We start from the raw sequence: 16,726 nt of genomic DNA on the forward strand, positions 1-16,726 counted from the left end.
TCATGTAAAAATCTGTGAACGACTTTGAGCAGTCATTGGTGGATTATGTTGTTCAGGAATAGGAATGGGGCTTTTTTCCTATCACTTGTATTTTTTTTTTTTTTTGAAAGGAGGAGGAGGAGGAAATAATTTCTGCCTTATTAAGTGGTGGTTTAAATCATGAAAACCTGAGATGAGTCATGATGTGGGGGTTCAGTTTATTGGGAACTGACAGGTTTTTATTTTTGTTTTTTTTTTTTTTTTTTGGAATGGTCTTGTGTTGTAGAGTTGAATACAGTTCTAGGGAGGTATGATCACAAAATGAATGTTGGCAGTTCCTCCTATGATTAATATGTCAGACTTGTCAAAATTCTCTCATCATGTGTATTTGCCAGGTTTATTCAGTTCTTGAAATGAGGCAGCTCTCAAGTATATTCTAAAGCAAACAGGAACTAGTATTTTTCTTCTTTCCATGTAGGGTATCATATTATCCCTTTTGCATACGTATTTCTTGCTCTCTGACTTTAGGTGTTATTAGATAGTGTGATTCTAATTTTTATGGAGGAAGGAAACACTTGTCAGTTTTTGTTTTATTTTAATTTTACTTCTGAATCAAGAGTTTTCTGTGTTCTTAAATTAGGCATTAAGCCATTTGCTTTACAGTCTTTAAGAGGAATTTTGTCCTCCTAAATGCTATTTTTGTTTTTATTCTTAGTTGGTGAGTTATTCAGCTGTACCTTTTTATTGTTATTACCTGAACTCCGGGGTATTTCTGCTGCAGTAGTTTTCTGGATAATGCTAAGTGTTCTTCACATCCCTGTTGTTTAATTGGTGTTTTTGAACAGCTCTCTTGGCAATTAGCTACCAAGTTCCCTTGCTGTGGTTACAGTTAACTTTAAACGAATTTCACTCCTGATGAGCTGAGTGAAATGTAAAGTGTCCAAGGTTGGCGCTGTCATTTCCTGGAATCTCATAAACTTTGCAGAAGTTACTGTGCCAGGCTAAAGGAATGGCCCATTTATGACATCTGACTTGGATTGTTTTATTTTATTAACTTAGTTAAAAATAATTTACTAACTTTTTAACCCACTAACTGGAGAAGATTTTATCTCCTACGGATATTTAGATGCAATAGAATTTACGTAACTGTGCTTTAGAGGTGGAAATGCTTTATGAACATGTTGTTAGAATCAGCAGGTTATCAGTTCTTGCATTATCATCCCACCATCTGCTGCAGCTGGCTCTAGAAGGGCATCTACAGCGGGGAGGACACTCCGGGAAATGTGTAACACCTAAGATTCTGGCTCTAAGTCCCTATGGCTTCTCCTGTTTTCTTAGCTTGGGCTGGAGTATGTGAATTTCAGAGGTCCAATTACTTTTCTTTTCACAACTCAAATTGGAAGCAGACTTAAGTGACTTGTCACGACCCCTTTTCCCTTGGTTCCATCTTGCTTCTTTGGTCTTCCAGTGATGGGGGTATCTGCCCCAGGACAGTTCTATTTCTAATACCTATGCAGAAGCTCCTTCCCCTGGCACAGCATCCTCATTGTTGGTTCCTGAGGATTCCATGTTGCTCCTGACCCACACTGATGAATACAATCAGTGAGGGTGGCCCAAGGGAAGCTTGAGCTTTTAGAGCCAAGTTTTCAAAATTTCTTCCACAGAGTGTAATAAGGACTGTTGTATGGGAAGGATCCCAACGAGACTGTGCAGGTGGCCCTCTCTATCTGACCAGCTTCAGCTGGAGCAGCTGTTTTTTTTTTTTTAACTTTTATTTTAGGTTCATGGGTACATTTACAGGTTAGTTAATAGGTAAACTCGTGTCACAGGGGATTGTTGTAATACTATTGTATTGTTGTAATATTATTGCACCCAGGTACTAAGCCTAGCACCCAGTAGTTATTTTTTCTGCTCCTCTCTCTTTTCCCACCCTCCACCCTCAAGTGGGCCCCAGTGTCCATTGTTCCCTTCTTGGTGTCCATGAGTTCTCATCATTTGGCTACCACTTATAAATAAGAACGTGGTGTTTGGTTTTCTGTTCGTGTGTCAGTTTGCTAAGGATAATAGCCTCTAGCTCCATCTGTTCCCACAAAAGACATGATCTCCTTCTTTATTATGGCTGCATAGTATTCCATGGTATATATACACCACATTTTCTTTATCCAGTCTGTCATAGATAGGTATTTAGGTTGATTCCATGTCTTTGCTATTGTGAATAGTGGAGCAGCTCTATTTTTATCTCTTTTATTTGTGACATTCTGCATTTGGTTTCAGTAGTGTTGACTAGTAAAAAGTTTGAGGTTTATGGTATTAGACATTAGAATATGCCCTCTGACAAGAATTTAAGCTGTTTTATTATCAATAGCTCGGGAACCTAGAGGCAAAAATAAAAACTATTTAGTTGATAGTGCCTCACCTGTTTTGCTCTCATGATCTCCAAGATGGGAGATTTTATAATCTCTTCTTGTAGTCATTTCAGTCATATGTTCTGTCAATATATTCCTAGAATCACAAATGTTCTTTCAATTTTTCTTGTTTTCCTGTTGGATTTCTCTTAGCAAATATTTTTGGGCCTACATTTGTAAAGCACTGCTGGCTGGAGAATACAGAGGTGAATAAAGCAGTCCCTAGCTTCAAAAAGTTTACCTCATTTATAGAAGGGTATAAATTGCTATAACACAGAGAATGGCAAGCACGATTAGAATGGTGCTATTGGGGGCCCAGGGGAGAGACTGCACCTCTGATTGGAAGAAGAGAGCAAGGGGAAGATGAGTGGAGGACAGCTTTCTAAATCCAAGTGCCTTAAAGTATGCTACAGATACAGTGGTCAAAGGAGAAATGCTGGATTGGGGAAAATGTTTGAGATGAGTTATGCAGGTGGAAATAACCATTAAGCAGTTTAAGTGAGACAGTAGTGCTAGGGAAGGTGAAGAATCTAAGGCTGTGTATGTGTGCACACATGCGCATGGTAATTTTGTCTTTTATTCACATATTTATTGAATACTATGTGTTATTTATTATGCTAGACACTGAGGATACAGTGCTATCCTCAAACAGGACATATGGACACCAACAGGGGTGTCATCCCTGCCCTCATGGATCTTGATCTGATGGGGAAGAAAGGTGCTCAGCGCGTAGTTACACTGATGAGACAGGGAGCTTTAGAAGGCCTATGGTTTCTTTCCTTTACTGCTGTGTTTGTAGTTTTGGTATAGTGTCTGGACCATGGCACACATTCAGTGTATGTTTATAGAGTGAATCAAGGAAATGTAATAGATGTTACTAATAAAAGAAACACAAGTTGCTATGTAAACATGTAAGTGAAGCTGGAGGGAGAGCAGTTAGAGGTTATTAAAATACAGTAGTCTAATTGGTGGGCTTTGGACTTGGATGGTGGTTGTAGGAAGGACTGCAGTGAATAAATGTGAACACTTTTGAGGAACTACAATTGATAGGATTAGTTGGATCAAAGGATTGAGGGAGAAAGGGGAGTAAGGATTTACTCAGGTTTCTGGCTTTATCATATGGGTGAATGGTTCTGATTTGCTATAGGGACTTTTTGGAGGAGGAGCAGTTTGGGGAAATTGAGATGGAAGATGAGTCCATTTTAGGATATGATGAGTATAGTGCCTTAAAGACATTCAGGTTATGTTTGTAGGAATAATAGTGCTTAAAATTACTAAAGGATAGGTTGTATAGAGGCTAAAGAAGCTGAAGGCAAACTCTTGAGGAACATGTTTATTTAAAGATGGAGTGAGGCACAGGAACCGAAGAGGGAGCAGGTGGGTCATTTTTTAAACAAATACCATTGCAACAAATGTTTGCAGGATGAGAGTTATGCAAGACTCAAATGACTCACACTTATTTTTAGTAGCATTTGAATATTCCAATGTAGCAAGAAGCAGAAACACTGGACAGTCTCTTACAATTTGATCTGATATGATGACAATAAAGGTAATTTATGAAACAATTTTTTTTAAGCTTTGGGACTTAAGAACAATTGTTGTGTCTCAGCCGTGGCAGTTCTGTCCTATATGTCTGGCCTAAACTGTCTTTTCACAGCTTCCTAGCTGGGGGAGGTGATTGTCAAATTATAATTGGGTGAGAGGATGTAAACTGTAAATTGTGCAGTTTGCAAGTAGAAATTAGGGTGGCTCCACATATGTAAGCTAAAATAAATAATATAGAACTAAACTGTTAGTAATTTATCAACCCGTGGCCATCTTGAGAATCATAATAATGTGTATTTGTGAAACAACAGAATGATTTGCAGGCAGCAGATGTAATGCTTATGCAGAGTTGCTGGGAAACTGCCTTATTCACACAAGGAACTGAGGGGACATTAGAGACTTGAGCTGTCACCTGAGAGTATCAGTCAGCTCTTGGAGTTTTCAGTAAGATTTCTTTCCCCTTATACAGCGAATACTGTTCTCCTTTCCTCCCCATCCATTGGTTTCTCGGCATCTACTTGGTCTGACACAGTAAACAGGCTCTATTCTCTCTTTTCAGCAACATAGAAATATTGTTCAGCCTGTCCTGATGGAGTACAGCAACCTGCTGATTAAGGGATTAACAATTTTAAAAGTATTTTGTACAGTGGTTCAGGGAAGATTAGAGAGGGTTGAGTATAATTGTGGTTTGGATGCTTTGCTTTTGCCAAAATTGGCAGTTGTTTCAACCATTCTTAATATTTTCATCTAAAATTGCACAGTAATTCAACCCTGCTAAACACTTTTAAGTATTTGCATAGAGGTGAGATAATGTTCTATTGATTCTTTTAATTTCTAAGAGTAAATTAAGTTTATTTTTATAGTTGCAGTAATAAAATGAATTATACAAATATATACAGAATTCCAGGTTCTCTGTGTATAATGCTACAAAAAAACTGGTTGGTTTGGTTTTTTTCCATGCATCAGTAGTAGTAACCCTTATCTTTGAACTTGAGGTAATTTTGTCAGTTGGTAATACATTGATACCCATAATTCTTAGGGTAGCATCAGATTTTGGTTTATGAGCCATTTAAGAATATTGATTAGAAAAGATTTGATTTTCTTAGAGGCATATGATTAACATAAAAATACCTTGTTCATGTTGTGACCGCAGTGTGTGTTTGTGATAAGTTAAAAGAATAGAGGTCACTCCTGTAATCCTAGCACTTTGGAAGGCAGAGGCGGCCGGATCACGAGGTCAAGAGGTTGAGACAAGCCTGACCAACATGGTGAAACCCCGTCTCTACTAAAAATGCAAAAATTAGCTGGGCGTGGTGGCGCATGCCTGCAATTCCAGCTACTCAGGAGGCTGAAGCAGGAGAATCACATGAACCCGGAAGGCAGAGGTTGCCGTGAGCCGAGATCGCACCACTGCACTCCAGCCTGGGTGACAGAGCAAGACTCTGTTTCAACAACAACAACAACAAAAAAGACTAGGTTAAAATTTAAAGAAGTCTTAGGCTTTTGACTTTGTGTTACTATAATTTCATGTATAGAGTGAGTATAAAATGTTTAGGGTTTCTTGGTTTTAGTTGGAAGATTGGAGAGAATATATCAGGCATTGAACTTTGAATGTTTAAATTAGTAGAATAATTTTTTAATTGAACATTTTACTTAACTAGTCCTGCTCAGCAAATCCTGTGTTATATGTTGCTGTCTTCAAATGTTGGATAGAGAAATCACTTAAAATATATATTTTATTTAGATATGTAATTAGACTGCTACTTATCTTTTCAGTTACTGTTTAATCAGAAAATGTAATCATCTCAATTCAAATGAAAATCTCTAACATATGGCATAGATGCTGTGGGTGTTATGGAATCTATAAGAAGAATCAATGCTGTTGGTATATTAAATGTATTTCCTCTAAAAATAATTTTGGAAGTTACAAACACTCCTACAGATTTAACACTTTTGTTGCTCTGTGACTAATGAGGAAATAAATTTTTTAAAAAAATTTAAGTAGTTAGGGTTTTAAAGCTGTTTTAAATTTTGCCTGAGATAACTCATATCCTATTTGTGAATTACTTAGAGGACTTTTAATTAAAGTAACTCAAACCAACTTGGTTAGCTAAGAAAGATCCTAGTCACTACCTGTGATAGATTCTTTATGCTCATAATGGTAACAAACTAATATTTTTTGATTTAGGGGTTTTCCTAAACTATGGTGCCTTACTTTGTTTAAGCAGACACTGTCCTTTGTCAGTGATTTTTTTTTTTTAAAGCTTAGCTAAAAATCTGCAGAAAGCCCCAAACCTATCTTTCCACCCCCCCCATATTCAGCTTTTCATTTTGGACAATAGGCTAGTAGAATTTTAAACTGTGACCTTAGTATTACTAATGCATATTAAGGTCACAGTAAGTATACCAAAGGAAATGATTGATTTTTAAAACGGCTTTATTGAGATAGAATTTGCATACCATAAAATTTACCTGTTTTGGCCGGGCGCAGTGGCTCATGCCTGTAATCCCAGCACTTTGGGAGGTCGAGGCGGGCAGATCACGAGGTCAGGAAATAGAGACCATCCTGGCTAACACAGTGAAACCCCGTCTCTACTAAAAATACCAAAAATTAGCCGGGTATGGTGGCGGGCACCTATAGTCCCAGCTACTCAGGAGGCTGAGACAGGAGAATGGCGTGAACACAGGAGGCGGAGCTTGCAGTGAGCCGAGATTGCGCCACTGCACTCCAGCCTGGGCAACAGAGCAAGACTCCGTCTCAAAAAAAAAAAAAAATTTTTACCTGTTTTAACGGTATGGAGAGACTTGATTTTTACATTAAACAAAATCCCTTTGAAATCACCTGGACAGATACTTTTAACAAATGTGAATTTTCAGATGCTCCACCTTTTCTTCTCCCTAAATTTTGGTTCATCAGGACTCACACTTTAGTAAGTATTAGGAGACTTGTGAAAACGAAAGACTCTGAAATGCCAGTTCTTTTTAACCTTTTAATTGTAAGGAAGATACATTTATTTCTGGATTTTATATATATACTATATTATATTTAAGTTTAAAAACCTGAAAGCTTCCAGTAGCAGATTACTATAGTGACAAGCATTTTAATATGTACAGGAAAGAGTAAATGGACTTTTCTGCATGCTGAAGTTACAGTACAGCAGAGGATTCTCACCTTAGTTTTACAAAATAAAAAGGGACCTTAGCTTCAAAACTGGATTTTGCTTGGGGATGGATTTGCTGCTAGAATTTTGTGAAAGATTATGTAAAAATATTTCCATTATTTTCCTTGTCAGTTTTGGGACACTTGTGCTGGAGTGCTTTGTTATTGTAAGCTGAAGCTTCAGTGCACAGTGCACTGTGAGTGGAAAAGCTTTAAGACATTCTAGATCCTAAGCAGCAATGGCCATTTGGCTGTGAGTTTGTAAAGTAAAAACGTTCTCTCCCCCTTTTCCTAAGATGTGCATATGGCAAGGACGGCAAAGTCCTCCCTGTAGCTCTTGCTTGTGGTCTTGGTATGCAGGGAGTTTACCTGGAACTTCTTATGTAGACCCTCTAACAGATAAAAGGCTTCCTTTTTCTTTCTCACATGTTCTTGTATTCTTAGGGACGTTTTTTAGCTCAGAGTAACCTATGATAGGAAAAGAAGATAACTTCTAGAAGTGGTAAGTTTTGTAATATGACAGATTCTCAAGCAGGGTGTCGCTTCCCCATTCTCTACCATCTGACTTAAGTTTTGTACATTTGGAGAGCAGTGGCAGTAATTGTATAATTTTTTGGCAGCTGCACCATGTTTTGACTACGTTGCTTTAGTCTCCAAAGTAGACAGTTCAGATTTTTTTTTTCCAAAAAGAACTTTCTCAGAAAGGCAGTATAGTGTATAAAGTGTTGAGAGTACAGGCTTAGAGGCCCTTAACGAGATCCATGCTCCATGCTTCTTGTTGTATGGTCTTGGGGACATTATTGTCTTTCTGATTCTCTATTTGTAAAGTGTAAATATCAATACCTACCTCATAGGGTCATTCTGAGGATTAAATAAGACCAAACCTAGAATTTAGTGGACACTCAAATATTTGCTAAATACATTTTGAAAGAATCAGACTAGTAGATGAGGGTTAGATAGGAGCAGGGAATTCCTGGAGTAGATTGGATCTTGTTGCCATTTGGTTAAGTCTTCTGATTTTCCACTGTATTTTCACAATATCCATGAAGCCAGATTTTGTGCTTTTGAAAAACACTTGGATTAGAATTTGGTGTATTAGTTTGCTGAGCTGCTGTAACAAAGTGCAACCAACTGGATGATTTATACAACAGATATTTATTGTCTCACTATTCTGGAGGGTAGACCTCTGAAATCAAGGTGTTGGCAGGATGGGTTCTTTGTGAGTGCTGTGAAGGAAGGATCTGTTCCAGGCATCTCCTTGGCTTTTAGATAGCCATCTACCTGGAGTTCTGACTGTATGTGTGTCTGTCTCTAATTTCTCCTTTTTATAAGAATACTAGTCATACTGGATTAGGACCTACCCCAATGGCCCTATCCTAACTTGATTACTACTACAAAGACCACCCTCTCTCTAGATATGGTCACTTTCTGAGGCACTGGAAATTATAACTTTAACATATGAATTTTGAAGGGACACAATTTAATCCATAACAGAGATATATCAGACATGAGAATGAAACAGACTTTTACTTACAACATTTTCATTTTTTTAATTGTGCTTATTTATTAAACTTTGATGTAAATTAATGGTATAATCTTTTTTTCTTTTACTGAGACCAGACATTCATTTACCTAAACTTAAGTGAAGTGTATGTGGCACTTGAAAAAAATTGGTAAAATTGAACAAAAATTCCTTATTTCCTTGTCTTAGTTACTTTGTATGTTACTATTGAGATGAGGGAGGAATGTTTGAGTTTGAGTGACTGAAATATCAAGGAAGGAGTTAAATTCTCTGGAGGCTGGCCTGAAGTCATTTTGGCATTTAAACTGGTTTCAGAATGGTACATATCTACTAAATATAGAATTTACTGGTGTACATGTTGTACGAAATCTTACGTGTATTAGTTTTCTAGGGCTACCATTAAAAGGTAGCACAAACTGGGTGGCTTAAGACAACAGAATATTTTTTCTCTCACAGTTCTGGAGTCCAGAAATCCAAAATCAAGGTTTGGGCAGGATCATGCTTCTGAAGCCTCTAGGGAAGAATATTTTTTTGCCTTTTCCAGCTTCTGGTATTTACTGTAGTCCTTGGAGTTCCTTGGCTTGTGGCAAAATAATTCCAATCTCTTCCACTGTCTTCATGCAGCCTTCTTGCGTGTATCCATATCTTTCTTCTTATAAGGATACCGGTCATTGAATTTAGGGCTTACCCTAATCCACTATGACCTCATCTTGATTATATCTGCAAAGACCCCATTTCCAAATAAAGTCACAATGGCAGGTATAGGTTGAATATTCCTAACCTGAAAATCTAAAATGCCCCAAAATTTGAAACTTTTGAGCTCTTTTTTGAGCACTCAAAAGAAATGCTCTTTGGAGCAATTTGAATGTCAGATTTTTTTGTTAGGGATACTCAACTAGTATGTATTCTGCAAGTACCCTTAAATTAAAAAAAAAATTAAAAATCTGAAATACTTCTGGTCTCAAGCATTTTTGATAAGGTTAACTCAACCTTTACTGGGGTTAGGACTTAAACATATTGTTTTGGGGAACATAATTCAACCCACAACACTTGTCCATTGCTTCTTAAAATCACATTTACTGTTAATTTCTCTCTTAAATTCTCCAGTTATTTTGACTAGTAAATGGACAGCCTTGTTTCCACACATTAATGTACTTGAGTGTGACAGCTGAGAACTCTCCCGCTTTCCTGCATGTTAACCTATTGCCTTGGTTTTCCAGGTACATAATCATGCTTCATGTTTTCACTCTTTGTCCTTCTGTTTCAGCAGTTTGTTGGAAATTCTTAGGTTGGTTTTGGTTTCTTATTTTCTTACCAACTCAGTATCATAAGTTGTATTTAAAGTTGTTGAACTTTCTGTTTTATAACTTATAATAGATTTTATCTCCAGGAACTTTTTTGTAATTGGAATGCATATTGACTTACTACTGAATGCTTATTACTAATAACACTTTCTGTTGAGACAACAATGTTCTCCACAGAATGAATGGTATGAGCACATGCATTGGAATGAAAATGTTTGAGACTTGATTTGAAAGCTGTATTCACAGGTTTTGCTTTGAAAAATGTTATGCTTTATTGGGAAGTAATGCTGAAAAGGTAGAGATTGTGCATAGGTTCACCTCCAAGACCGGCCTGTCAATGAAGCATAAATAAATTTGGGAGATCGTTATTTTGGCAAAGTATTATGTGGCTTTACTGTTTAAAATATGTTGGCGTGTATGTGTATAAAGCTAAAATAAGCCATTGATCATATATACTTTTTAAAATAAGTGATTTGAGTTTTTGTGGGTATGCATTGAAGGAACTATCTTTTAAATTGTTTAATTGTGGATACTATATTTTCTCTATTCTCAATATTTGTGTGACATATAATAAAATGTTTTGTACTCATTCTTTCTAATGTGTTCATTTTGCTCAGTATAAACTTCACGGCCTTTAAAAAGGCATCTGGGAAAATGTCAGGGTTTTTTTTTTTTTTTTTTTGACAAATTGGAAATGCCACATTCAGATGACTTCTTAGGAAGAATAAAATGTTGTTATTCTGAGTCTAGGTTTGAACTTTAAAGATTCATCTCGTTTTAGTATAAAGTGTTTTATTTACGAAGAACTTCAGTAGGCTTTCTTGTCACCTGAATGGCAAGTTAATTCAGAAGGAACGTATCAAAATATTAAAATGAGAAAAGTTAGGAACCAGCATTAGCTGAGTCACAATCCCCTGCTTAACCTTATTTGCCAGTGCGCACTCAGAAGAACTCTTCTTACGAAAACATCTGTGTCTTCAGCTTTCGGTAGGAAGCAGTGTCCTTTGGCTTACAAAGAAGTGGTAACAGAACTAAGCAAAGATGAATGAAACAGTTTGAAATTGGCATTGGTAGATTTAGTTTCTTTTTTTAAGCAATTAAAATTGAAAAGCCCACAGCACTGTGATTGGCATTTTTGACGTTTAGCTTGTGCTACTTAGTATCAGAGACTTAGTATCAGGGACTTATCAGTAAGTCCCTGATACTTACTGTAATTGCTGTATCTTGCTAAGATGTGCTGTTTAGATACTTCTTAGGTCATAAAATGAATGCTTATTAGATTGTTTCTCGTGAGAACTAAGGACCAGTATAGAGATCATTTATTACCAAAGTATGATTATTAGAATTTTATGCCAAAGGAGTTATTCCTGCATACCCCCTTCAGTATTTTTATATGCTGAGAAATAACATTAATAAATATCTAATTATTTGTCCTTGACTCGGCATTTTTCTTCATAGTTGTTAATATAATTAATTTTTTCACCAAGTAATTTTTTTATCCTTTGACACGTGAAAAGACTAATCATATAATTACAGTGTTTTCATCATGCTGCTACCCTACTCTAACATTTTGAGTTGTTTACAGTGCTTACAAAGTCCAGGCTTAACATCCATATATATGTACAAGGTTGTCTAAAGTTTTGAGGAAAGAGAAGTATATATTGGCATTATAAGCTTGTACAGCTACTGCTAATTTATCTTTCTGATTCTTCTCTAGGCCCCAGAGCTAAATCTGCAGTTCAGCTGGGTTAGTCATTTTATTACTCCAGAACATCCTGTTTCCCCCAGCCTTTCTGGAATACTCTGTTCCCTCTGTTCATTTTCTTCCTTTCTTCAAAGGCTAGCTCAAAGCTCAGGTTTCTTGAAAGGAGAAACTTGTCTTAATCAGTCCAACTCAGAAAAGTCTTTTCATCTTCCGGTCTGTAAGAAATAGTCTGTTCTACTCATTTCGTGTTCATGTTTGGCTGAGCTCGTCTTTTACATCTTCTAAGAAGCTTTTCTAGACTTCGATTTTTCTCATTTCTCTTATATTTTACTTATATTGTTTATAGGTGCGTCCTTCTATCCTTTCAAGCATGTAAGTTCTTGTTAGATAATATTTTCCATTAAGGTTTTTTTCTTTATCTTCCACAGTACCTTATATACTACTTTCAACAAAAATTAGTTAATGTTTGTTTGCATTTGAGTTGGAATGTCATGTGCTTGATAGAAGGAACCTTAGAGAGGTTCCTTAGTCTAACCTCTGGTTTGAGTCTCAGGAATATATTTACATCCAGGTTTGGTCCTTTGAGGATATCACAGACTAGTCCCTTTTTCACATGATGTCCTTTAAATATTTGAGTAATATCTGATATTTTAACATTTACTATGTGATATATCCTGTGCTAAGCATTTTGTAACTAAAATAATGAAGATTTTTGTTACGCATTATAAATTGTTCTTAGTAGCCTTCAAATACACCACAATCTGTGCAGTTAGTTAAATTCAACAGCAGTTCATTTTTGCAGAATCTGTGAAGTGGGGCAAAATGTCCTTCAATTATCAGTAAGACACCTACTTAGCTCTTGCAGGCAGGTAATGATTGCACTCCCTTTCCAATCAATAATATGTGATGAAGAGCATCCAGAGAATTATATAAAAATGATTATGAAGAAATTATCTTGATTTGATTTGAGGACATTAAATATGAAAACACGAAAGCATAAAAATGATACAAATATACTGGCTTCTGCAAAAATCTGAATCAAAAAGTTCTTAGTAATATGTTTCCTGTGGCAGAGGGAAGTAATTTTTTTTAATAAGGTCTTCTCTCCCTGAAGACCTGATTGTAATTTTTAAAAGATAACTGTTAATGCTATATTAAGTATAGTCAGTGCTTTTAGGTAAAGTTGCCTTAAATTGGGTTTTAGTAGAAAGATCTCCTACCTGTACTTTGTCCCTGATGCTGTGTTTTCCTTCACAGTTGTTAAAATAATTATCCCCCTCCCAAATTTTGCTAAGGCCTAAAACAGAACACTAGTGTATACAGTAATGAATATGCCAGGCTAATGTTGGTATTCATTGTGGCTAGATTATTTTATTTTAATGTTATTATATTTTTTTTGAGTTTTAAAATAAATGCAACAAGGTCAGTAATCACACTGTCAAGGCTAAAGCCAGATCAGTCAGTGAATAAAATAGTTAAAATCTATTATAGGGTTATAGTTGATTATTAGCTTTATTGTGTTGTAAGACTAGAAAAAAAAAGACTAGGAGACTAGCTTCATGTTATAAAAATTATAAACAATATACTTCAAATATTAATATGAATTGCTGTCTCAAAGGCTAATTCATTGATCAAGAAATGCAATATATTAGTCACAGAGTTTCAGAATGTATTATGGTGACTTTAAAAAACCATTTGTGTTGTCTGTGATTTCAAATTTAACTTCTTTGTAAACGTCTGTGATGTACTATATAGTTAAAATTAACAGACTGAAATTATTACTTTTTTGGGTGTAAAAATAGCACATTTTAAACACAATAACCACATCAAAAATGATGAAATTGAAGAAATAAAAAAAATTTGTATCTTCTTATTTCGTGTGGTCAAAGCTTTATTGTGGCACAGTGATGCAAAATGACCTATAATGGCATATGTGGGTGCCAGATACTAAAAATTACATTTTAAGATATATGTCTACTGACTGCCAAAATTTATTTACTTTATTGCTCAAGAAACACACCTGTAAGTTGTTTTTTTAAAAAAAAAAATTCGGAGGGTTTTTTTTTTGAGAAAGGATCTTGCTCTGTTGCTCAGGCTGGAGTGCAGTGGCATGATTGTAGCTCACTGCAACCTTAATCTCCTGGGCTCAGGTGATCCTCCCTCCTTAGCCTCCGGAGTAACTGAGGCTATGAGTGTGTGCCACCGTGTCCAGCTAGTTTTTATGATAATCAGTTTAAACCTTCTATGTACTTTTAGTGTGGAAGTCAAATGCTGTTAGTTTTCATTATTATAGCATTTTGACTATAACTGATTGCAACTTACAAAATGATTAATATTTTAGTCTAATATATTAGAGAGGACTTCACATTTCCAAGGTTGCATTTTTCTTTTATGGAGGGGAAAGATGTACATCGTAACTGTGGACTTTCTTATCAGTCATTTCTGGATTCCTTCTCAATGTAACATTTCACCCTGTGAGTCTTTCAAAAATGAATAAACCACAGCTCTGCCCTTGAGGAGCTTATAGACCTCTGAGAAAAATACATCAATAAGTTATTAACCCAAATGGTAATGGTCGTGGTAGCAGAGAGAGTAGCACCTACCTAGCTTTAGGTTGTGGTTAAGGACAACTTGAAGAATAATGCTGGGCTGAGGCTGGGAGGTAAGTTAGCTGAAGACAGGGACAACATGAGCAGAAGCCTGGCCTATTCTTCATACATGTTACTTTGCCACTGCCTTTTTTTGTAGTGTGGCAGACAACATTGCCTATTTGCTTGGTATCCAAGCTATCAGATTATTAAGCAAAAGTACTAAATGCAGAGCTTCGTGACAGTGACTAGAAGTCTTCCTCTAGGTTACTGTTCCCCAAACTTGAGAACTCTGACCATTAAAGTGTTGTCACACCCTACATCAAAAAATTGCTGCATGAAAAGTTAAATATTATTATTTTAGGTGATTATTTGGTGCTAATATGATTTTAGACACGGAAGTGAACATGGGCAGCAAAATCGGTATAGCATTACAAGGTTATAAGGTGGTCATACATATACTCATATACAAAATGAAATGGTTTTTAGCAAGAGCTTTTTTTAGGAACCATAACGTGTGTGCCAATCAGTTACCAGCTATCAGTTAATTTTTTGGCGTTGAGTTTATTCATTTACAATTTACACTTCTTTTGTCTCTTCACTTACTGGAAATTGAATTATCGTTTATTATTTTAGAAAAAAACAAAACCAAAAAGTTAAAAAGTGAGAGTATAAAAAGATGAATGAGAAGAGCCCTTCCCTTATGAAACTACCTCGAAACAAGTTAAAGAACAGATATAGATGCGATGAACTGTGAAAGCCTTGCAAATTCTCATCCTTTTAGAACTTCCTGTTCATCATGATTTTGCAAGCATTGATAGTAATTCTGCAGCTATAATCTTAAAATTGTCTTCTGACAATGGAAAATCTGACAACTAGAATTTTTTGAATTTTAGTCTTTCTAGTTTGGGAACTTCTTGAAGACATACATGTTGCATTCCTGGCACTTTGCGTGTATAGTTAAGTACCTTATAAACCTAATTGATTGGTTGACTAGTCATGAAATACTTAAAATGTTCTTTGAATGTCTCTCCTGGAAGAATGCCTCAAATGTGGAACTTCTGTTACTGTGTGTATTATAAGAATAAGACAGTTGCCCAATTCTTGATCCTGTTAGAAGAAATCTCTGCTTTTCTCATATGTTCAACATTAAATGCTAAATGAAGGGTGGGGTTTCTGCAGACATTATACAGTTTTTTTCTTCAGATATTTATCATCAAACTTTTGTTGTTATTCTAATCAATTATTTTATCCTTCAACATTTACTAGAAATTATAAAATGTAATCTTAAATTCTGTATTTTAGATAGCAGACTTTTATCTTGCCAAAAGCTGATTAAAGTAGCAATAAATTAGTAAATCCTCATAAAGGAAATTTCATATTACCTAAATAATAAGTTATAATCTTGTTGTAAACTATGTTATCAGTTTCTCTTTTTTCCATGTCAGATATGGTCTATAGAACAATGATTTTCAATCTGGGTATTCTGAAACTGCCACTGTTGTGATTTATTTTGGTCACAATATTTAGTCCATCTTGAAATTTTAAATTACATTATTGTAAAATCATGTTTTCCTTTTTACTTGCATTTAAAATGTTCTTAATTTCTTTTTCTGATGTTTCCTCATTACTGGAGCGTTTTTTAAAATCCATGTATCTTATCTGTATAATTGATACCTTTGTAAAAAGTACAGTATTTGAAAAATTATTCTTTGCATTTGCTAACACGATCCTTTTATAATTTTCTTTCTATTTATTCAGAGGTCTTCTCTTTCTGCTCTTATTGTGCTGCTAAATGTTTTCTGTCCTCAGGATTCTCTAAGTCTCCTATTTGCCTTTAGTGATCTCGGCAGATTTGCTTTTGCTATCACTTAAATGCTTTTGGTTTTTAAATTTGTTTCTAGTTTAGATCAATTGTCTGCTACAGGATATCCCACCTTCAAGTTTACCTCAAATTTAATGTGTGCAAGACAGAATTCATTCTCTCTTCTTGATATCCTCCTTTTACCCCAGAGTGTATCCTCTTGTGTTCCTTGTTGGTCAGTGACACCAGCGTCCAACCAGTTGTCCAAACAGTTGTCCAAACTTTCCTATTTCCTCCTCTTTACCTTCTATACTCAGTTGTTTCCAAGTCAGCTTCCTGCAAGTTTGCCTAGGCATTTTTCTCATGTTGCAGAACTTTATGCTTACTTTCAAATTAAAACCACATTGTTTAAACCTCTAAAGAGCCTTAATAGATGTGGCTCCTTTTGCCTGGGAATAACAATCCTCTCCTCTTTGCCTAATTTCTACTTTTTCTTCAAGACTTAATTTAGTCATTACTTCTTGCAGAAAGGTTTGTTATCCCATTAGCTATCATCTCATAGCAACCTGTGATAGTTGTTATCACAGAGATAATTCTTTCTGTATGTGATTATCTTTTCCCACCAGATTACGAGCTACTAAAAGGCCAGGGATTGTGGCCTTGTATTTGTATTCCCTACATTTAGTTTAGTGCCTAGGGCATGGTAGGCTTCAC

At 35.7% G+C, this 16,726-nt stretch overlaps 1 protein-coding gene across 2 annotated transcripts in view; it reads left to right on the forward strand.

Moving 5' to 3' along the window:
* The window catches only part of EFR3A (EFR3 homolog A), a 109,651-nt gene that overhangs the window by 8,827 nt on the left and 84,098 nt on the right, over window positions 1-16,726 (forward strand). Inside the window, exon 1 of one of the 2 annotated variants that reach the window (XM_054498091.2) lies at window positions 3,916-3,933. The exons of the other annotated variant lie outside the window; for it this stretch is intronic. The gene's annotated coding sequence lies outside the window, so the exon portion shown is untranslated. Of the gene's footprint in view, window positions 1-3,915; window positions 3,934-16,726 lie in introns of those variants that run through there. 2 annotated transcript variants of the gene reach the window in all.

Source organism: Pongo pygmaeus, chromosome 7 (genome assembly GCF_028885625.2).
Source record: "Pongo pygmaeus isolate AG05252 chromosome 7, NHGRI_mPonPyg2-v2.0_pri, whole genome shotgun sequence".
Taxonomy (NCBI): Eukaryota; Metazoa; Chordata; class Mammalia; order Primates; family Hominidae; genus Pongo; species Pongo pygmaeus.